At 37.3% G+C, this 23,500-nt stretch overlaps 1 protein-coding gene across 17 annotated transcripts in view; it reads left to right on the top strand.

The window, feature by feature from the left end:
• The window catches only part of FARS2 (phenylalanyl-tRNA synthetase 2, mitochondrial), a 231,007-nt gene that overhangs the window by 21,326 nt on the left and 186,181 nt on the right, over nt 1-23,500 (top strand). Inside the window, exon 1 of one of the 17 annotated variants that reach the window (XM_077181164.1) lies at nt 11,722-11,819. The exons of the other annotated variants lie outside the window; for them this stretch is intronic. The gene's annotated coding sequence lies outside the window, so the exon portion shown is untranslated. Of the gene's footprint in view, nt 1-11,721; nt 11,820-23,500 lie in introns of those variants that run through there. 17 annotated transcript variants of the gene reach the window in all.

Below are 23,500 nucleotides of genomic sequence, written 5' to 3'. Positions count from 1 at the left end.
ATAAGGATATCTGTTTTGCATTCAAATTTTCAGTGATTCAGGCTTTGCTGCAAGTGTTTCATAAAAATACTTATTTAAAAAACCCAAACCAGCTGTTTTAGTTGGACTAGAAAGGGAATGTCACGTGGAAAATGCTACAGTTAAAATCCTTGAAAGTTTGTTATCTTTGGTGGAAGGCTTTGTTTGTTTGGATTTAAACTGAGCCTTCTGTTTGGTTTTGTATCAGAGAATTCCTGCTCTTATTATTTCAAAAAGTGTGGGCCAGTTCACAGGTGAACAAAATTGTGTTGGTGAGTTTTTATTACTTAACTGTGTTCATGCTAAGACAGGGAGTATAAAGCAGCAGAAATAATGTGCATGGTTATACTGTGGTGTTGTCTTTTGTGATTCAGCTGGAAGAGCCAGCTGGTACTTGGTAAAGGTGCTTGAGTCTATAGGAACCAGTGCAGTACCTGCTGGCTTTGTTTTGGTGAAATGCTGTTTGGGAGTTTTTTAAAATCTGTTGTAGGAACTATGAACTATGACTGCATGTGTACAGTCATTTACAGAACTCTGGCTTATGTGGATATGTGTCTGCTCACATCTTGTGATTTCTGTCTCCTCAGAATTGCTTTCTGTTGTGTTCCTCTTTCCCTTCATGCATGTTTGTATGTGCATATTTTAAGTTTCATTCTGTCATATTTTTGTCAGATGAAAGCCAAAATTTAGTGCAAAAACATTTATGTGAAACATTTGCAAAATGGTAGTAGCTGTATTCTGGCTGTGTACAGTGGTCTGTCCTGTTCTGGATAATTTTGTGTGAATTCAGACTTATATTGCTTTTATGGAGGTGGTAGAATTGAAGATATTAAACAGACCAGGGTATTTTCCAGTTGTATATGTCATGTATGAAAAATAAATACACCATTGAATCAAAAGTCCAGCTTGGAAGTGTCTCAGTTTTAGCAAGTTCAAATTTCTGTTCCATACTCCTACGCCTTCATTACATAAGCAGTGGTTGGAGTTGATAAAGGTTAGTGCTAAAGAGGCATTTTGCTTTCAAACTCATGAAGGCAGACCCATCTGCCTGCTTTAGTCTTCTCTTCCATGCCATTTCTTTTTGTAACAGTACATCAAGAGACCTGAGCATTTCTCATTTTACCTCCAGCCATGTCTGACCTCCTTTCTCAATCCACACTTAGCATCAGCAGAGTGGTTACTCTTTGCCATTTGTGGTGGACAGTAGAGGAGGTAAACTGATCTTGTACCATGGTTCTTGAAGTTCTTTTTGAATGGAGATAGCTTCTGCTGCTTTTACCTCCAGAAGAGTGCTGACTTTTCAGACTTTGAAGTGTCTCTCATTCAGGGTTTTGCTATCAGTCCATTCAGTTGGTCAGAAATATCTTTCTAAAGACATTTTGAAAGCAGTGGTAATTGCAGAGCTTTTGCTTGTTTAAAAGGAAGTTATTGGAGCTTTCTGTCTTCATGAATTCTTACAGCTACTGACTTGCTCCATGCTTCCAAGGGTCATCTTAAAGCATTATTGTGTTCTCAGCAAATAGTTGTTAAGCCATGTAAGACCCAAATAAATATTTTAAACAAACAGGTCTGCTGAAAATGTGCCAAGGGAATTATATTCCTTTGTATTTTTTCTAGTAAGGGTTATTTATTAGGGTGAGCAGATGGGTACTGTTCATTTTTGGCATTCATTGATAAGCCTGCTACCTCTCCAGGTGGCACTACAAAAATGATAACACTGTGGCACTGCTCCCATTTTATTTTTATTTCTCTCAGGCTAGTTAGTCACCTGTCTCTGTTCTCCTCATTTAGAGACATCTGCTGGATTTTTTTGTTTCTGTTTTTCTGATTGTTCTCTATTCTAAAGTCACCAAGGCATCTCCAATAGGGGCTGATGCAAAGCCTTTGTTTGCTTGCTGAGTACTGGACTCAAGGATATCTTCTTTTTGTCATCTTCTCTGTAGCCAGCTTGCAAGTTTTATTTTCCCCAGCCTGTCCTTATGAAGTAATCCATATAACACTGAGTTATTAGTGGACTGTTTTACCACTTTGATGATTAATATAGGGGTTCTCTTACTTTTTTAAAATGTAGAAATATTAAAAGATGAAGAACTATTGAGAATCTGTCCTCTGTTGCATTTGTTATCATGAGAGAACCCAAGAACATAAATCTGGCACACAGAAGTTGGACTCAATGGTCCTGATGGGTCCCTTCCAACTCAGAGGACTCTATGATTCAAAGTTATTAAAAGACAATTTTGTCTACATAAAACTACATTTAAAAAAGTTTAATCAAGATTTTATTTCCTTTCTGAAAAGGCAAGATAGGTAATGTGCTTCTAAAATAGCAAACCTTTTATTGTGAGCATGGGAAGTTGTCTAGACTGTGTTTGGACCTAACTGTGTGGGACTAACCCACACCCATGATCAGCATGCATTTGAAATGTATCACCTGACTGGATTTGAACATGGATGAACAAAAGCCTGTGCTTGACTCCACATGAAACATCTGTGGCTGAAGGGCCAGGTCACAGTTTCACAGCTCTGCTTCCCTGTGCTGTCCTACTCTTCTTTCCATCCTCCTTGCAACCTCATCCTTGCTTCCAAGAGAGCTCAGCTTTCCCATCCCTTTGGAGAGCCAGTACTATGCTGTTGGACTGTGTCACCAGGTTTCTAGCTGTGGTCACGAATTTTACTGTCTGAGATGATATTAAAACCGGTCCAGGCAATACTGGAAGAAAGGTGAACACAGATGAACATCTGTGCCTTAATGAACACCTAAACCTTAAATGTTTAAGCACATATAGTGTGTGGCCACAGATATAGGAAAACCTGAGACATCTGATCATCTTTAACTCAGAATTACTTATTTGTTACTTGCTAGTTATTAAGATTATTGTATTATGTTGCTCTTAAAGTTAAATTGCACTGATATAGTAGTATATATACTATATGTTACATAGTATATAGATTTGAGTTTCAGTTCCAATTTGGCTTTCTTGAATATTTTTACTAGAAAGCAACAGAAATCTTTTTTCTTGCAGACATCTGGGATGCCTTCTTCTTTTCCCCTCCAGGCATTGTGCTGCAAGCACATCCTTTTGCAGCTCTTGCTCTCAGCTGAATTTTATATTGAATATTGAATTTTATATTGAATATTGAATACTACCCAGTCGTTTTCTTGACTTGCCCCTACTCTTTCTCCTCCTCCTATTAGTTGCAATGTAGTTTGTTCTGTGTAGCTGTTGAGAATTTCTCTTGCCACCAGCCATTTAATTAAGGAAATCCTTGAACACCCCATTATCCTCATTAGGTTACTGCATTATTTTTTCATTACCTATCCTTATATCCATACTTGCTCCCCTTTGTTAAAAAATAGCCATTGTCCCTCATATAGAAAGAACAGAGATAAATGACAGATGATAGATTTGAGGAGCTAAAGAGCTATGTTCTACATATTAGGTTCTTTGGTGGTGGTGGTGGTGAGAAGTTTTATAGTTTATTTTTTCTGAGTACTATAATATCTATTATATAATACCTATTTCTGGTAGTGTAATATCTATTCTGTGATTTATTCTAGGAATAGATTATAGTAATCTGTTCAATCAGCATGGATTTGAGGTCCCTGAGAACAGATGCAATCCACAGGGATAAGGCTACTGGATAATCAAGAGTGAAATATATAATATTTACATAATGTTACATTTTTACAGAGTATTACTTGGTTTTTGCAACTTTTCTTCATCCCAGTTTGCCTCTGGGGAATTGCATATTTTATCCATGGCTTTGAACTGTTAGTAACTGAACTTTTTCTCTACATGATTATTCTGGGTAATTACTTTGCATTTCTGTAATATTGAGCTTTAAACTACAGTAAACAGACTGAAGTGATGATAGCAGTAGTTTGTCGTTTGGGATGCAGAACCATGTCAACATAGTTGAATTTAGTTTGACCTCAATGATTCCCCTCCGCACTTTAAATGTCAGTCCAAAAGAAATTATCTTTATGTTTTCAGGAAGAATTTCTGTACAGAAGGGAATTATCCCAGGTATGTGGATTTTAGCACTGATGATCTGAACCAGTGAACAGAGCGTTCCACTTGTGTCAGCCAGATTTGCTTGAGGGAGAAGTTACATATGTTTTCATCACTAGAGTCCTTATTGTTTTTATTTCAGCGTATGTCACCCACCACAATTTTGAAGTATGATATGGAAAGGTTTGGAGCCACTTTCTGTGGCTCTCCACTAGCCTCTGAACTGAGTCACAGGATGTCTTGGGTAATGAACAATTTGGTTTTAACACAAAAAGCGTCTTAATGAATGTGGCAACTGAGGACCTCACGTCTTTCTTCTCATTTCATTTCCCACAATTCATTCTCTGTTCCAATTTTAGAGAAATCTGCCTAGTGCGTATAAAAACTTTTGGAAGGAGATCAAAAGTGTAAACTCCAAAGTAATCACTGGTAACAAGTATATCCCTTCCACTTTAAATCATAATACAAATGTGCCATTATCTAAAGTAAGGTGTATATAATGAATTATTTCCCTGAATCAGGATGACATATGTAGCTAATTACACTGAGGCATTTCTACATCCGTTTATTTAATAATGTAGCAATAAAATGTTTAAAGAGAGTAATAAAACAATATAATCAAAGTGGAGGTATTGACCCAAATGCTTTGTGAGTGCACATTTTTAATAGGTTTTGTGACAAAACTTGCTCCTGTCCTTGTTTGAGGCAAAGTAGCCCATCAAATTGAGGAAAATTTGAAAGAAAAAGATTGTCAGTTCTAGATTTCCCCCAGTGACGTTGCATATCTTTATTTATGTATAAAGTGTTCTCCTTTACTGCAGATGTTCTACTTTGTGCTTTTGAAAGCATCCTATTGTCAGTTAGACCAGTGCAGATACATGAAGCTCCTGACCCATAGGTTAGTGCTCTGTCTCACAAAGAACTCAGATACCCTCATCTAATGAAGAACTTGTGGTGGAGAGGGGATGGCATGCTAGCATGGGAAATCTTGGCATAAGACTCATGTCTTTTTGAAAAAGAAAGATGAAAACATTAAATAAGTAAACAAATATATAAATAAACGACTACTAAATATTTTAGAACTTCACTCTGCTTGGGAATTCACCTTAAAGAAGGTCATTTAGAGATGAGGTAAGTAGAGGGAAAATGCATATAAAACTTCAGCTCTACAGGTCCTTAAAATACATGTTTTTCTCCTCCTTGTTGTTTTTAATATGAAATAACAAAGTTCAACTGTTACTGATGTGAAAGTAGGAGGGAGCTTTATATTATCTAGATTGACAGAATGAGTGGGATGATCAGAAGGATTTAATCTATTCTTTCCAGTAACTTCTGTCTAGGGCAGGGCATAACTTGCAGAGATGTGTTCAGTCTGTGTGTAAATACTTCAGTTAGTGGAAATCGTGTCACATGTGCTTCCAGGTAATTTTACAGAAGAAGAGGGACTGGAGAGTATTGTTCCTTAGTTAACTAGAGAAAAGCATAAATGAGCAACAGCTTGTAATCAAATATATATATATATATATAAATATATAAAAATATATATAGTTTGTAAGAGTGTGTATATGCACATGTATACACATATATAAATAGCACAGACGTGAATGATTACGAGATGCAGCAAATGTTTTACTGGCTTCTAGACAGTATCTATCCAAAATCAAGGCCTGTTGATAGACAGGAGAAAAATTCCATTTCAGCCCTGTCTTCTATCCCAACTTTACCCAAATAAGTGATTTTCTTTTCCAGATGTGTCCCTTTCCACTGTAGGTGTGCTTTGGGTTTTTCTTACCTTCTTTCCTCACAGATGTTGAAAGGGATCAGAGTGTTCTCATGTACTCAAACCAAGATTACAAACCATATATGCTTCATTTCCAAGAAACAAACAGAATTTAATTGTGTTTCCTATTGTCAGAGCTTGCTCTTTTTATTCGTGTGTGGTAAAGCCAATAAAATGATACACTAACCGTTTCAAAACACAATTTCTTTTTCTCTGTGTTTATAAACAAAGTTTTTTTGTCGGTGGCTGTATTTGCCAGCCACCATTGTTGTTCTGTGCTTGGAAAATTGCAAATTTACATTTCTAAGCTTATTCCATAAGGAAAATGTGTTTATATAACTAAAGCTTGGTTTCTGCTCTCATCTCCCATTCCAGAAGTTGGAGGTCTTAAGTATAATGCCCATTGATATGAGATGCTCTATAAAAATGTGAAAATTAAAGAACAGGTATGGATGGAGAGCTCTGCTTTATTCTTTGACTTTGTTTTCAGAACTAGGAGGAGGGCCTTTAGAGCTGGGCAGTTTTCCTATATATGCCTCACTAAAATAGTCTCAAATCATAGGAAGAGACAAACTTAGTTTTACATGTCTGTTTTCTAACCATTTTTGGGGTTTTAGGTGTGACCAGAAAAAATACCTCTGAGGAAGAAAATGTGATATTTTTTTTCTCCTCCAAATATCCCAAACAAGAAACTTTCCTTCCCCAAGTGTGAAAAAACAAGTCAAGAACAAAATTCTGCTGAGTTTCTCTCTCTCCTGTCCTTTTTAATCTCTACAATTATTCCAGTTTATGATCATGCGTTATCACTGTTTGTTCCTTCTAAAACTTTACAGGCTCTTTGAAGTAATCAGTATGAGTTTAGAGGTCACATGCATAGCCACTTAAACCTGTGCATTATGATGGGAGAAATTTCTATTAAACTTTATGGTGTGGAGATGAAGGCTTGTGAGATTTTCAATTAACCTGAAGGATTAAAGCCTTACAGCTATTGTTCCTGCTTTGTGAGAGGTGAAGAAATGGTAACTTGTTCATTAGATATGGGTAGTATTTAAGCAGGAAAATAATTCTGTTTTCTCACTACTTTGGGAATAAAATTACTAGTTACCTGTGAGGATTTGATAGATGCCAGAATAAAGGAAAGAACAATACTTAGCCAGGGCCTGCATGAAGGATACTGGAATGAATAAATATTATGACACTGGAAAATAGATGTACCAAAATAATATTTATTCTGGTTCACTGTGCATGTGGTATGCATAACAGGTTATTCTGAGGCAAAAACCCTGAAGGATTAAAAATTTGGGTGCTATGGGATGACAGGGCAAGAACAGCCCTGTGGTTTTGTTCTGGAAGCTTCTCCAGGAAGTGATTCAGAGGCAAGGCCACAAATTAAAAAAATCTCATCAACTGATAGAAGGAAAACTTTGGTTCTTCAGGACACTGACTGTTTTGCTCCAATCTGCAAAAGCCATTAAGGAGACATTTAAAGTGTTACAAAGATGTTGAACAGTATAAATGCTTTGCTGGGTTGGTGTCAGGTCACACAGCACCTTATGTGGGGAACTAGAGACTAGAGGAAAATTAGAGGATTGAAAAATAAATTGTAAATAAATGATGAAAGGCTGTGGCCAGAGATGGTAAGATGTTTATAAACAGTAGAAGGATGTGGTTATGTAGGAAAGTGTGCTCACTCATTCCTATGCCTGTGTATGAGTTTCTTGTACTGGGAGAGAAGAAAATAGAATATAAAGCATAACTCAATTAGATTAAAAAGTTGAAAAGAAATAATGACACACAAGAACAGTGTGTCATTGATGCTCTTTTTTTTTTTTTTTAATATTGGCATAATGCTCTAGGGGAAAAGAATATGAAAACCAAGCAGATTAAATAGGCTATTGAACATATGTAATAAATATATAAGAGAGATGGAGTGGGTTAGAAAGAAGGTAAACCACAAATTGTTTTATATTAATATATGAATTCTGAAAGGAGGAAGTGAAGACTTTTGTTTTCAAATGGTGTTGTCTCTGTCTCTGCCTATTTGCACCTCACTGTGCTGTCTGATAACACCCTCTAGATGGTGATGGGGGATTCCAGCATGTTGAATTTCTCCTGGCTCCATGACTTAGAATAGATATCTGGTGTGGGTTTGGGTTTGTTTTTTTAAATATATAGATAAAGTTATTTTTGACAAAGTGTTGGCATAATTGTAGGTGGTGTTTGAGCTAGTGTAGATTTAAACATTTAGATGATAAAATCAAAAGCAGTCATGAAGAAAATGGCCTGTTACCCTTTACTTAAAACACTGCATGGATACTGGAGCCTTTATTTCATAAGGAGTTATGAGCATACAGTAGAATATTTCTAGGCAACTCATTTCTGGTAGGGATTATGTAAGTTTTGACTTGGCTTTTCTTTGGGTTTCTCAACAGCAGGACACTGCTTCAGAGATCTGCAGTTTCCTTTTCTTAGCACAGCTAAAAGCCACTACTTGAGCTCTCTGGTAGAGTGAAAAAAATGCAGTCCTTACACCAGAGAGCGCCAGGATTTCTTTGATTTGCAAATCATTGCAGCTGCCCTGTTTGGAAAAAAACTAAACAACCCATCACCCCCACATACCTGCTATAAAAAATAGATTGCCATTTAAAGAGTATTTTTGACTTGTCATATGTAAGAATGGAAGTCAGCATGTTACTGTTTGTTTGGGTTTTTTTTGTTTTCTTTTTGAAAACTGAAATCTTGATTATTTTTAAAAATACTGAAGGAAGTTGACTAGCCATCCTTCCTCTTGAAAATATCAAGGTATTTTGAAACATTCTGTCTTCTGGACACAAAGCATATGGCATTATCTCTAACTTTTTTTTTTTTGTGGTGGGGATATGTTGCTTTGCTTTTTGTGGGGTATGTTAAAGATGGTATTAACATTAAGCCTGGTTGCTCAGGCTTAATGTTAACCATGCTTTAGAGGAAATAGTGGCCAAAAAAAAAGAGATGGAAACCTGATTATTGCATTATTATTCCAGTGTTTTTGTGATGCTGCAATCCCTTTATCATCTCTGTGGCCCTTCCCTGGGCTTCACTGGGAAGCCCAAAGCTAGACACAGCAATCCAGGTGTGACTTTACTGGTACTGAGCAGAGGAGAGGGATCAGCTCCCTTGGCCTGCTGGCAGTGGTCTTCCTAATGCAGCTCAGGATGCTCTAGGCCTTTCTTTGTGTGACTGTCTCACAGTCCAGTCCTTGTTATCCACCTGGACCATCAGCTCTTCTCCTGCAAAACTGCTGCCCTGCTAGCCAGACCCCAGCATATACCAGTCCTTGAGGTTAATCCTCCCCAGGAGCAGGATTTTGCTCTTCCCTTTGTTGAACTTGCTGATGTTCTGTTGGCCCATTTTCTCAGTCTGTAGTGGTGCCTCACATTCATCTGCTTTATCAACAATGCTTCCCAGTTTTGTGTCATCTGTAGATTTCTACTCGGCCACGAATGGAGATGTTAAAATAGTATTGGGCCCCCTCTGACCCCTGGGGCACACTGCTGGTGACCAGCCTCTAGATGGACTGTCTGCAGCTCGTAGCAATCTCCCGAGGCTGACAGCTCAGAGCAGCTGATAACAATCTCCCAAGGCTGACAGTTCAGCCCATGTTCAGTCCACCTCATTGTCCACCACTCACTGCCCTTTTTTTGTCAATTTCTTTATGAATATGTCCTGGGAGACATTGTCAAAAGCCCTGCTAAAGTCAGGACCAACATATGTCCACTTCTCTCATCTGCCAAGACAAAAATCTTTTATGGAAGGCTAACAGGTGTATCAGACATGATTTCCCCTTCATAAATTCAGGCTGAAGTCTCCTAGTCACCTTCACATGTTGTGGAATTTATTTCCAAGATTACTTGCTTGGACACCTTCTGAGGGATTGAGGTGAGCCTGACTGGCTTGTAGTTCTCCAGATCCTCCTTCTTGACCTTCTTGAAAATAGGACTGACATGTTTTCTCCCATCTCTGTTTTCAGCTAAACTTACTAAGGGCAGACCTTTAGAGTGTAGTTTCCATTTTATGATGTGCCTTGCTTGTTATTTTTATAAAGATACTTAATTTAGACACTGCAAATAAAATAATATTTTTTTGCTGATTTTAACTTTACTATATGTTGATCAAATCTTCATTTTAGGGCTTGAAGCAGCTCTAAATATAAATAAGGCCATATGCTAAAAGTAGTGTACCATATCTTGTTAATTTTTTTCCTCACTTCCACTTCATTAGCTGAAACCAGCCCAGGTTAATTGAGACTGGGAACTCTATTCCAGACTACCATCTTTAGAGAGTAATCAGTTTTCCTGAGAGAACCACTTGAAGATTGTTAGGGAGGACCCTTGCAAAGGCCTTCCTTTGATGCATGCCAGAAATCATTTATGTGAGCTAGCAGCTCCCTACTCCCCATCAGTATGAAACTTAGCAACCTTTATTCTGGTCATGGGAGGGGGAGCTTGAAGATTGGTGTGAGCAAACCAGGACATCAGTCAAGCTGAATTGATTTAAAACACAATTAAAAATGAACATTTTAATAGAATAGAGAAGCTTTTGTGTGTTATATGTTGTTTTCCTTGAAAATGCTTGGTTTTCACCATCTGGAAAAAAAAGTGAAAATTAGTTGCTTGCTAAGTAATGTTAGTGCTTTATGCTAAAGTAAGCTTTTTTTTTCACTTTTAAGCAATTATACAGTCTAACACAAATATAGCTGATTTCTTAATATTTATGCATTCTAATTTTATAAGGTAATGATTGATGCATTTCCTGCTTACCAGCTAATAATTAATTTTAATTTGGGACATTTTGATGGAAATTTGAATTCAATTAAAAATACAGAAACCAGACAGTATTCACTTTCCCCCAAAACCATAATTCACATGGAAAACTTCTGAACAGGCTAAACAATGGCGGTATCTTTATTGAATGAAGCAGAATGTTTCTGGATATTGTGTTCTGCTAGTTTTTATAATTAATGAACATCATCTTGAGCAGGAAAGGTACAGCTGGTTTCAGTCTTACAAGATAATTATGATTTTTCTTCTGGAAAAGTTAGGCATAAAATATGAACTATGAAGTGTCAGAAAGGGGTTTATATTATCTTCCATGTTTTTTAGAGTCCTTTTAATCTATGGTTTATTGTAATAAGCAGGTATTTCCAGATGTAAGCAGGTGCTTATTTTACTTTGCAGGAAATTAGTGTTCCCCACCTTTGTTCTTTATACAACTCTGTTTTGTTGATGGATTCAAGTATTGAGTATATAAATTTTTTAATTTTTTTTTTTTTTAGATCTTAACTTATTTTGACAAAAGAAAAAATACAAAGAAACTTTTTAAGGACTATATTGGTGTAGCTCCTTTTTTGTGGGCTGTATGAAATAAGGACTGTGCGTGGATGCGCAGAGCTTAGAATATAGTTCAGGTTTCAACACAGAATTTGATTTGGGTTTCCTCCATTCCAATGATAACAATTTGCTGTAAGTGAAGGGAGGAACGGATTCTTAACCTGCCTTAGGCAGATTCAGAGATTTTTTTTCAAGTTCCATCTTGTCTGCTATTTGCAAGTAAGGAGACACCTTTTCGTGGTTTGGGTCTCTGATGCCTGGGCCAGCAGGTCTCTCCTTTCATGTCTGAGGTGCTCATCCCCCAACATACCTGGACAGGAGGCTGCAGGATCATCTCTTCTAGTTACATTAGGAGAAATCACAGGCTACCTTAGACTTCATGCCATCTGAAATTCAGACCAGTAGATCTGTTTCCTGGGACACACTGCGTGCAGTCAAACCTCAAGATGATGCAGCTATCAGGAGGAATCAGCAATGACTGAAGCAATTGGTTGCTATGGTTGTTGAAACATGATTGCTTTCTGTGCTGTTTTACTGCCTTACTCTGCAGGCACACAGTTTGTGGTAATTGGGAGTGAGGCTGTGATGGAGCCTCATCTCTAATGGGCTACAGCTGTGCAGGACAGGTGACTATTGAAGGTAACAAGACAGGGAGTGCTGAAGTGCACTGACCAATCACAAAGGGAACAGAGGGCACACAGGTGCAGTGCATGAACATCAGGGGTATAAAAGGATGGGCTAAAGCCTGTGAAGGGTGGATGCTTGAAGCTGTTTGATGTGGTGTGATGTTGTTCTGTATGGGCAGATGCTTTCTGATATTGTATGGTGATACTCTGTGTATTGTGGCTGTCTCAACTGTGGCATGTACTGTGACATTATTCTTATGATGAATTAGGCCTAAGATGCTTAGGGGTAAATTAAGAATAGTAAAGTGTAAATGTATGGCTCTGTAAATCTACCTCAGAATGTGCAGTCTCTGAAAGGTTAATATAATATGTAATAGTTGATGGAAGTGCTGACAATTCACATAAAATAGCTATCTACAAACTTACTTCTGTTGCTAACCAAAAAATCTGATTTCTTTATTCTCATGAATACAGTGTGCAATTAAAATTAAATTATTTGTAGAGGTAAAATCTGTGATATTTGGGATTTGTTATGGAAGCCTTGTAACCTTTCAATCAATTTAATAGCCATATCCAATATTGTTTGCTAAAGCAGGTATATGGCATGTTTATGTTATACATGTGCAGATAGAATGTTTTTGTTACCTTGGCAGTATTTCTTGTCTGCTTTGAAGTAGCTTTCTGTGGTTTGAGAATAGACTTAATGTTTACTCTGAACATTTTAACTTCAATATTAAAAGAAAAAAAAGTTTTGCACCTTTGGTATTTAATACTTTTATTCACAATGAAATGGAACAGCCAGTGCAGAACTAGTTGTTAGGGAAGGCAAGATGATTCTGCAGTTACTAAGCATTCCACTTCTGTCTGAAGGCACATCCTTTACCTAACCCTGTGAAGCCTGTAAATTTTTTTGGGCTGTAGTTTTTGATTAAAGATTTTTTTTTGACAGAACAAACATAAATTGTTATTTTGCAAACCAGTAACATGGCTATCCTTTCAAAATGACTTCTGAATGACTCTGCCAGCTGGTGTGTTCCTATACACACATTCATGCCTTCATGCATTTGAATGATGGAGATCCTGAAGGGAATGAGGACTTAATTTGGGAAGTGATTCTTAGAAATTTCTGGACACATGGGTTACAGTTTTATGTAGGACCTGATTATTTAGTTTCCTCTACAAACAGGTGGCCTTTGGCTTTGCTGACTACTTTCATTAAGCCATTAACTGAGATGCTTTTAAACAGATACATTTTCTACAAACGTGTTCAATACTGATGGTACTAGTGCAGCCAAATCTGACATGCAGGAAGAACTGAGCTGATGAAATTAACAGATGCTATTCAGATGGTAAAAGACTGTTTTAAGCTCTGTTCTTGTGCTTTTCAACAAGTGCATGAAAAAGGAAATGAACAGTTTTATTGAACAAGTAGTTTGTCAGCTTTTAATGGAAATTGTTATTATTCTGTAACACTAATGCTGCTCTGTCAGTATGTCTTTTGGGGGCTAGACCTCTTCAGTACTGCCAAAATCAGTGTGGCTGCTCTGTGCAGTTATTCACACAAATAAATGAGAAGATGCTAGAGGGGGAGAAGGTGTCTATGACAGTTTTGTCAAATGAAGGCAGATCCCCTTCCTTTCTTTCCCTCCAGATTCTTGTCCTTATTGTACTAAGATTTATTTAAGGACTTGGCAAAAGAAGGTTTTGCATAAAACTTTGAACTGTTGAATTGTTACATAATTTTTACATTAATTCACCAGGCAGAGACCAAAAAAAATCTAAAAGAATGTGTACATCACTTAAGGCAAAAAATTGTAGGAAGATGATTTCTTCTTTCAAAAAAGATCTCTGTAATTGTAGAATAATTCTATAAAATGGCAAGTTTCATCCATTATTCCATGGAGTCCACCGTTGAAAGGGGTAATGCATTGGGAGATCTGTTAAAAGTCCTTTTCAGTTTAGATTGCTGTAGTCATGGACTGGTATTTGTGGGTGAAAAAAGCTTTTCCCATTTCCTACAAACTCTGTTGTAGGTGCTTCAAGCAGGGACAATTATTTTGCAAGTTGGTGTCATCTTAATGTGCAGAAGAAATGGTTTCATGATTTAAAATTGTAAGGAAAAAATATCTATTTTAGGTTAAAATCTGTGGATTGTTCTTCCCCCCTCACCTTTTGCCATTGACATGAAACTCTTCCTTTGCAGACAAATCATATGCTTTAAGTTGTTGTGCACCATGGAATATAAGGATGTGAGTTCTTAGTAAATTTTTCCTGGGTTGTGCACATGCCTTTAGCTCCAGAAAAGGGCATGATGAAGTGTGGTGGATCATGCAGCACTTGGCCGGTTTCAGGTTGAGCTTTTATTCCAGTAGAGCTTGTATTGTCCTTGAGCTTGTATTCCACAGTAGAATCAAACATGAATCCAATTGAAACTCCAGTAATTAAAATATAGTCAAAAGATTGATACTGCAAGACTTTAGGGTGAGTCTTAACTTCTTTGGGGCTTCAGAAGGTTTGGAAATTGTATTGCTCAGAGCTTCATTGTTCTTGAGTGCAAAATTACCTTTGTTTTCACCCTGTGTTGGTAGCCCCTGGAAGCTTTGTGCATTGACATGCTGAGCAGAGCTGAGAGAGTTTATGATTTTAATGGAAAGAGTGAAAAACAAGGAGAGTCTTAGATGATGCCAGGACAGACTCAGCAGGGAAAAAGGGAATGGTTGATTATCAAATGGAAATTTGGGGAGATTTGAGACCCCGTGTGACCTGTGAACAAGGGCCCCAGCATGACATATATAATTAAGATTTTAGTCAGCAGAATGGTGATTACTTACGCCATAAAGTCTGAGAGTTTTACGTTTTACCGTCACTTCCATAGAGTAGTTTGTATGGCAACTGTTGTTGCTTGTGAGTCATAAGTAGTAATCTTAAGATCTTATCAGTAAAATTTTATGCTGTGCACTCAACATTGCGTTTGATATACAGAACACCCAAAATGTTCTACAGGAAAGTTTATTTACTAACAGTTCAGAGGGTTTTGCATGTTTATTGTCGGTAGTTCTCATTTTCTGCATCTGTAAATCTACTCTTTATTTTGTTGCTATATATAGTCAAGAAAGGAAGATATTTTAAAACACACATAAAAAGCCTGTAAGTATTACTTGTAGTAAAATTCAGTATCTAAACAAAGTGCACCTAAGATTTAGTGCCTTGAAACTTTGCAGTTTATAGGAAACTTTACAGGAGATAAAAAACATGTGCTCTGCAGTGGATGAAAGCTGATAACTTTTCCCATATGAAAAATATGGGATTTTAAAAACAGGTTCATGATTTAAAACATTATAAATATGATTATAATGTTATGTTGCTTTGGTATGTTGCTTGTCCTGCTCCAAAAGTTAGATTATTTCTGGAAGAGGAAAGCCTTAACTTTTGTGGTTATAAATTAAAAAAAAAAAAAACAACCCAAAACATTCCTGAGGTGTTTGCTTTAGCAGTCAAGAAGTAATCTGCTTGCCAAGTGACTGCTTTTCTATCACTGGTATATGCAATTTAAAAAAAGACTATTCTACTTCACAGAACTGATAGAGTGGAAGAGAGAAAGGGATTGTTTTCTCTTCTGGATATGTTTGCAATACCCTTCATGTTCTCTTCGTGTTCCTGATGGAAAGATCAGTGGTGAGTCTACCAGGAGAAGAGACAAAACCTTGTTGGAGAGCATATTGAAAAGGCTTTTGGTGCTGTTGATTGCATTGTTAGTTTCCACTCACCTGGCTTCATTCAAGGAAAGCTCGTGTGTGCTAGCATATGTATTTTGTCATCAAGTCTGTCGTGGAGCTCTCTGTCCTGCAAAATGCATTAAATAGTCATGTGGGATTTTTCATGCCTGGTACTTTAAGAATTTTTTCTGTACTTGGTTTCTTTACCAAAAAAAATGGAAAGTTGATTCCAAGCTGCTTTATAAGAGGGCCTATTATCCTATTCTTTATCTTGCCTTGACCTTCTCTACTGTTATTGGTAAGATGCTAGATTTTTAATTTTGCTCCTAGCGTAATAGATTCTGTGATTATGTAGAAGTGCATCCTGAAATGTTCTCCTCACTGGGAGGAGCACTCTGTGATGTGCTGTGAGAAGAATTCCACCTAAGGAATTACGGTTTTAGATTTTTCAGCTGTTCCTAAAATTTGTCTTCAGACGACTTACAGGTATTTGAAACACATAAAAATACTAAATGGACTGGCCCATACCATGTTTCTGACATCTTGCACAGCTTTTCCATGGTTTTGAGCATTTTTCAATAGGACACAGCTGCTACTTGAGTGATACTGTTAAAAAAAGGTCTTTACCTAATGACACAGGATAGATAAAGGAAAACAACTTCCTTTTTTCTCTGCTCCTGCCAGCGTTCACCTGTATTACTTTCTTTTTTTGCCCTGAAATAAAGTAGTATTGATAATGAAGCATCATTTCTGAATTGCTTGGGTGTGAACATCAGCTGTAATTAGTTAGGAGACATTTCTGTTCCTATCTTATAGTGATGGACAAAAGTGAAGGCATTGTGAATAAATTCAAATATGTTCCTTGCACTTCTATGTGAATATGCTTAGAGGTGTTGGAGTAACAAATTATAAATTAAAAAAAACTTGTTGCTTTGAGAAAAGGAGAAATATTTTTTTTCAAGTCCTTCAAGCAGTAAAGTCACAGGCATCATACAGGTTTGTGTTGTACTTAATGTTTAATCTCACTGTAGTGAGGAGTGCAGTCAAGATGAAATGTAAGTACAGAAGAGCATTGGGATAGGAGGAGGAGATAACCTTCCCAAAGTCATTTTATGTTTCAGTAATATCAGCTGAAATATCGACTCTTGAGTATTGTATTCAGTTTCAGTCCCCTTACTCTCTAAATTGAGATTGAAGAAAAATTAGTAGAAGTTTTTCAAGAACCCAAGTAATGGAAATGATGACTTCTGTATGAAGGAATACTGAGAAGAGAAGTTAAAACATCACAATATGTATGACTGCTGTTTGAAGAATGGAATAAAAATAGTATCTTGTCAGCTCATTATAATCCATTAATTTCAGTGGAAATTTTTACCTAGACCAGCTAGAAATCCTACAAGAGTAGCATGAAATTATGGATGAAAAAGCCTAATCCATATGGATTTTCCTGCCTATCCTCTGCTGTGAAACAAGATGAAGAGAATAATTGAAATACCACCATAATGCATTTTAACTGAACCAGGTAGTGTTGTTCCAACACACAATTAGCAGCTGGTGTCCAAATGGCCACTGCAGTTTTTCTATCATCGTATTTCCATCTATGCAAAAAACTGCTGAGAAATTTTGTTGTAATATGGAAGGAACAATGTTGTGTTGTTTTGTTTACTGATAGTATGGAGCTAACTGTGGCTGTCAGTGAGCACTCAAACTTTCTTTTTAAAAATTGCTGTGAATGTTTGTACTTTTGCCAGTTAATCTGAGAGTAGGAATGCCAATGAGGAGAATAAAATATGGAAAATAATGCTGTGTTTTATATAGCACCTGCCATGCTCTAGAATATTGGAGCACTTACTAAATAGATGCTGAGATGGATAAAATATGACAGTGCCTATAAGCAAATACATCACCTGCTAAGCTTTCAGCAATATAGCTGGCATAAAGCCATGAGCACCATTAAAACTGCTACTGAAAGAAAGACTTGGCTAGACCTCTAAGGAATAAGCCCTTAATATGTGCTTCATTAAAAAAATTGTGATAATGATCACAGAAATTATAACAAACCACAATAAGACTGGAAAGACCTTGAGATACTGACTAGTCTGGCCCCCAAAGCAGGTTGAATTTTACACCTGTTTCTTTTTAGCACAGCTGTTTAGAAATCTGCATGAAATAATAAAACTACAATAGGGTCTGCACAAGCAGTCTCTTACAAGGTGTCACTGTATTTGTAGAAAGAGTTCTCCTTACAACTTCCACAAATTTTTTTAACTTTGGTTTCGGTAGGTGAATTGCTGCATGTCCTAGCCAGGGTGCAGTGGAGACAAGGTTAATCCAAAGTGTGTTCTACTTCTTTCAGATCTGATGATGATGGTGAAAGTGTCTTTCTTTCCTCTCTGGCTATAGTACATAGTGCATTCAGTACTTGGTACATTCAGTACTTCTACATAATGCCTTCTTTGAGACTTGTAATTTCTTCTACTGTCTTTGCACACTTCAAATTGTTTTGAGTTTTTTTGTATTTTGCATTTTTTTTAATGGCTATGCCAAAAATTTCACTTATTTATTCCTTCCTGCTAAACAGGACAGGAATGCTTCCTATTTTATGTGGTAGATATTCCTGTTTATATAACCATATGATGGCTCTTTCCTGTTTTTTTGAATCCCATTTTGAACTTTTAAGGAGCTCATGGTCTATTAGAAGCCCTGATTCCCCTCTGAGGAAAGTGTTGTCTGTCTAGCAGTTTATTTGCTCTGCTGTTGGTGTGCAGCTGGCTTTGACAAAGTATGGAAAGTTGTGCTTGCCCCTGACAAATTGTTCTGTTATTTTTATGAGCACTTCTCTAGTTTGACAGAATGATTTTGGGTTCCAGCCCTGTTATCCAGCATACCTGCAGTGTTGATCTGTAGATTTAAGGATGTCCTCTGTTCAGTTCTGTAGGTTGCTAATGGAAACACTCCCTGAAACTGGACCAAGTTCAGATCCTTGCTAAAACCCACTCAGCAAAGCATCTTGTGTTTGACAGAGAGCTATTAGTGATTTTTTGGGTTCATAAAATAAAATTTTGCGTTCATTCACTGGTAGTTTTCTGTAGAAAAACACCTGCTTATGAGAAAGCATATCTGGGGGAGTCAGCTGCCTTTTCTTTGCTAATACAAGCTGGAAAGCATAGAAGGAAAATTAGCAATCTTGTGGTTTCTGGCCTGTGCTACCGTTTCCCCACTGTTTCTCAGTGGGATAGAACAAAAGCTGAATTTTTTAATGATCTGGTGATGCATAAGGAGCAAGTAGGAATAGTAAGTGCAGAACAAGACTTGATTTTTGCTAAATGATCTCATGGCACAAAAAGAAAAGTTGGAGGTGCTTGCTTGCACATTAGTAGCTTCCTATTTGACAATAGTTGAATGGTCAGGTAAGGATATTCTGTGACTGTTTTAGTAGCTTTAATAATCAGGCTTCTGTTGGACTTCTGTAATTACTGGATGCTTATAACAATACAGATCACAGTTGCTATAGAAGAGACAAATATGAAAGTATCCTTTTAAATATCAAATCATAGTATTTTGTTTCAGAACTTATATTTCACTTCTTCACTGGTGTGTGTTTTGTGTCATTTGTATCTATAGGAAGAAGCATGTCATGGAGTAACTTTTATGTCCTGAAGGCATTATGTGACATACTGAAAAATATGCACAATTCAATGTAAACTTTCCTTTTTTTTTTTTCCCAAGAGAGAGAGGGCCGAACACAGCAGCATGACTACAGCTAGACATAAAGTCATTGGTATTCCTACTGCAGATGATTTCTTGTTTGCCCGTGGAATTGAAACAAACACTAATTGAGATAAATCCAAGTCTGCTGATATTTACATTAATTGCCCACAGATTGCTAATAATAAACTTGTGGGTTTTGAGAGAAATAATAGAAATTGGCATGACAGTTGTACTGAGTGCACTAAATTTGATGCCCATGGAACTTAAATTGAGTAAAGTGTGGATACCTTTAGGATGGAGATGAATGTGGTAATTATTTGAACAATTGAATGCAGGACATTCTTATGGAGATGTAATTTTATTTACCCAAGATATTTTTGAGTGTACCTGGTATGTCAAAAGGCTGTGTTCTAAAGTTTTCAGTAAACAGATTTGAGTTCAGGTCTTAAGCTGCAAATTCCTGCTGTGTGAGATACACCCAGTGCAGTGCAGGATTCAGGTGTCAGAACTGTGCATGATTTTGTAGTTATCTTTGTAAGGCTGAACCTGGCAATGAGTTGGGTGCCACCCTTCTCAAAATGGTGACTTTCAGCCTTAAATGTGATCACTGGACACATCAAAAGATATGTTTCTTTTATTTATTTTTGCAATTTATAACAAATTTGTAGAAGGCACTGCAAAAAGCACATCAGGTTAAAAGACCACTGAAATTTACCTCTTGTTTTTCTGGCAAAACATTATGATTTACCCACTTTACATGGTATCCAATTAACCATAAGAGCAGAGAAGTAATTTGAAAGTATGAAAGAGACATTAGAAGAACCTTCCTTAGTTTGCTACTCTGCTGTGAGGAGAAGCTGGCTTGAAGACTTTAAGGAAAATAAGTCTTATTGAGTGCTTTATAGTTATTTTATCTTAAATTCATGTACTGCTAAAGAAGACTGAAGGCTCACAACAGGTCTATGACAGCAATGATAACACAGGAAGCTATCTTTTTTCTACCTCTATCTTAATTAAATAGCATCAGCCTGGAAGAAAGAGGTGGTAATTTTTTATTGTTATTTTTTTCTGCCTGTACACAGTATTTGATCTTGTTCTGTAGTTATGAACAGAGGTGCTGATTGTAATGGTATATTTTATATAAGATTTTGCAGCAGTCTGTGATTGAAGACCCCTCCACTGCATGTAATTCTTCTTTAACTGATGTTGAAATGTTAACATCATGCCTTGATTGCTTTCCTTTCCTTTGAGCTGTGCTTCTAGTAAGAAGTAAATGAGAGCTGAAAAGACTGACTTCAGTTTCATTTTGTTTAAATTCTGGTCTTCACAACTCTTTGGTAAACTTTGCTACACAGTAAACTCACTCAACTTTTTTTGCTAAATAACTTGCCCTAAACAAAAACTTAATTTTTCTTTGGTGGCATTGCTCTTCAGCTCTGAGGAAAATTTAAACATTCCTATCCAGTCTATTGATCCTTATTTATCACAACTCCTCTCTCTGGTGTCAAGAAGTGAACCACACACTGAAAGCAATCAGAACTGCTTGAGTCAATCTAATTATTTCTCTGTCTCCCAGCAGATGACAGAGAGAGGAAGTGGAAAAGGAGAGTTTCTAGCCCAGATGCCAGTAAGTGCATTGGAATGGCAGAAATTAAATGGCAGAAAGGTCCAGGATAGCAGCTTTTACTTTCAGAATTAAAAAGCCTTCATCTTGAGACCTTTCATCCTTGGCTGGTGGGGTAGAAACATGTGGAAATGTTTAGTTGTAATTTACAAATATGAAAGTGCCACATGCAAATTTTAGAGGTACTGAAGTTAGGTGTTTGTGCAATTATGCATAGAAATTGTTGCAGTTTTGCTTACATGTTTTTGAATAAATTGCAAGTTCACATTTGGGTATTCAGTAGATTTGTAGATGAATCAGGTTGATCAGATGTGATAAATATGATTTTGTCTACTCAGCCTCAAAAGTAGTGTCCAATATTCATATTTTAATGCTGCATATAAAATGAGATGATGTGCTCAGGCCAGATTTTGTTATATCGTATTGTAAGCTGGACAAATTTCCTGTAAATCTTTTGATTCTTTGAGTATAAATGGTATAGTAACATGAAAATAAAGTTAATATTTTTTTAAGACCAAATAAGATAATAACTACAGAGAAAAATACCCCCAAAATGAAAACAGAGTCAATCCCTGTGTTGCTTACATGATAGCCTATACTTGGGAAATTGTACCTTTGAGCTAGCAGGTACAGAGAAGAAAACAATTCTGAGCCATCATTTTTATTTATTAGCTCTAGGCAGTGGTCCCTGGCATTCCAGGAACGTAATAGGAAAGTTTTGCAGTGAAAAAATATTGGCACACATCATAAATCTATGGCTGAGTTAGGTGTTGTGTAGATGCTGGTTATGTTTTTCTTTGCTAAATAAAACCTGATTTTCCTTACCTGGAGCTTATTGTAGTAGTAGTCTTTTGGTTTTTTATTTATGTGCGGGAGAGGGGGCCGTACCTTTTTGCCGTAAAGCTAATTCATTGTGGCCTTCTCGGGTCCCACGTAGTTGATTCTGGTCTCAGCAAGTCACTGTTTCCCACCTTATTGCACATTGAGACCTACATCTCTGTTTATTAATGATTTGGTTTCTCAGTATATTGCAATGCTTTTAAATTCCACTCTGGATTTGGTTTTCCTCTGCCCACTGGTCATCGTAAAGATTATAATGGGATTATTTAGCACTTATATGTGGTACCTGTCACTACTGACCTCACATTTGTTTCTGATTGCCTATGCTGGCAGCACCAGGCATGACAATTTCCCTTTCATGTGCTGTATCTTCATATTTTGTCTTTAGTCTTCCTGGATTCAAGGGCTACTGTAGTGGTAACAATGCATGGTGTAGTAGACAACCTCTGGCTGTTTCATGACATTGGTGAGGCTTGCTTTCTTTTTCCTTTACTCTGAAGCTGTTGTGGGCCTTGTGTGAGCTCTGCTGAGCCACTTCAGCAAATGCTGGCTGCTGTGTCAGGCTGGCATCAAACATTTTGGCCCCTGCAGAGCCAAATCATAAGGCTCATGGTGTGCTGTGGCTTTTGGCCAAGTTTTCACTGGTAAATATGATTAAAAGACTCTTAATTGCTTGCTTTAGCTCTTGTAATGTGTTATGTTTGAATCTCAGATGACTGTTAGTTCTCACAGGTGATACAGGAGAGACAACTACCCATGTAATTTTCTTTTCCCTGGCTGGACTGGGAGGCTGACATGATTCACTCTGCAAAATCACTGAGGCAAAATGAGCAGTGGGGTTAGGTACAGTGTGAAACTTCCCCAAAAGAGGTCACCAACAAACAGAGTTTGGTAGATGACAAGTTGACTGTGAGCCAACAGTGCCCTCACAAGCAGGAGGGCCGTGGCATCCTGGGGTGCATTGGGAAGAACATGGCCAGCAGGTTGAGGAAGGTGATCCTGTCCCTCTGCTTGGCCCTGGTGAGGCCACATCTGGAATGTGGTGTCCATTTCTGGGCTCCTCAGTACAGGAGAGACAAGGAGCTCCTGGAGAGATTCCAGTGGAGTGCCACAAAGATGATTTGGGGTCTGGAGCGTCTCTTATGAGGACAGACCATGGTATCTGGGCCTGTTTAGTCTGGAGAAGAAAAGACTGAGAGGGCATCTCAATAATGCATATAAATATCAAAAAAGCAGGTGCCAAGAGGATGGTGCCAGACTCTTTTCAGCATTGCCCAATGACAGGATGAGGAGCAGTGGCTATAAAATAAAATACAAGAAGTTCCATCTGAACATGAGGAAGAAGTTCTTTAAGTTTTAGGTGACAGAGCTCTAGAGCAGGTTGCCAACCTTAACAATTCTTTGCTTCTGTCGTACAATTTCTTCATTGAAGTAAATGCTGTTCTTGGTTTTGGTAAACTGTGACCAGAGGTGAAATACTATTTAGAGGATGACAATTTGTGAATGCCATGCTGGATTTTAGGGCAACCCTGCCATGGAACAGGTACAGCAGCAATGGTCACTCCACCCAGTTTTGCATTTCCCTGTTTGCCTCAATAAAGCTTCATTTATATACCTTTCCTATACCATCTTCCTTGAGTGTCTTCTACTTCTGCAGTTGATATCTCCTGATCAAGCTGAAAATGTAATTTTAATTACAATAACATTGAAGTTTGAGCCACAATACAAGCAGAGCAATGGCTCTGTAATTCTTGCTCAAGGAATGTAGGTTTGAACCTTAAAAATCTGCACATTCAAGGACAA

Source organism: Agelaius phoeniceus, chromosome 1 (assembly GCF_051311805.1).
Source record: "Agelaius phoeniceus isolate bAgePho1 chromosome 1, bAgePho1.hap1, whole genome shotgun sequence".
NCBI lineage: Eukaryota > Metazoa > Chordata > Aves > Passeriformes > Icteridae > Agelaius > Agelaius phoeniceus.
Note: the sequence above shows the minus strand (reverse complement) of the source record. Positions and strands in the feature narration are given on the sequence as shown.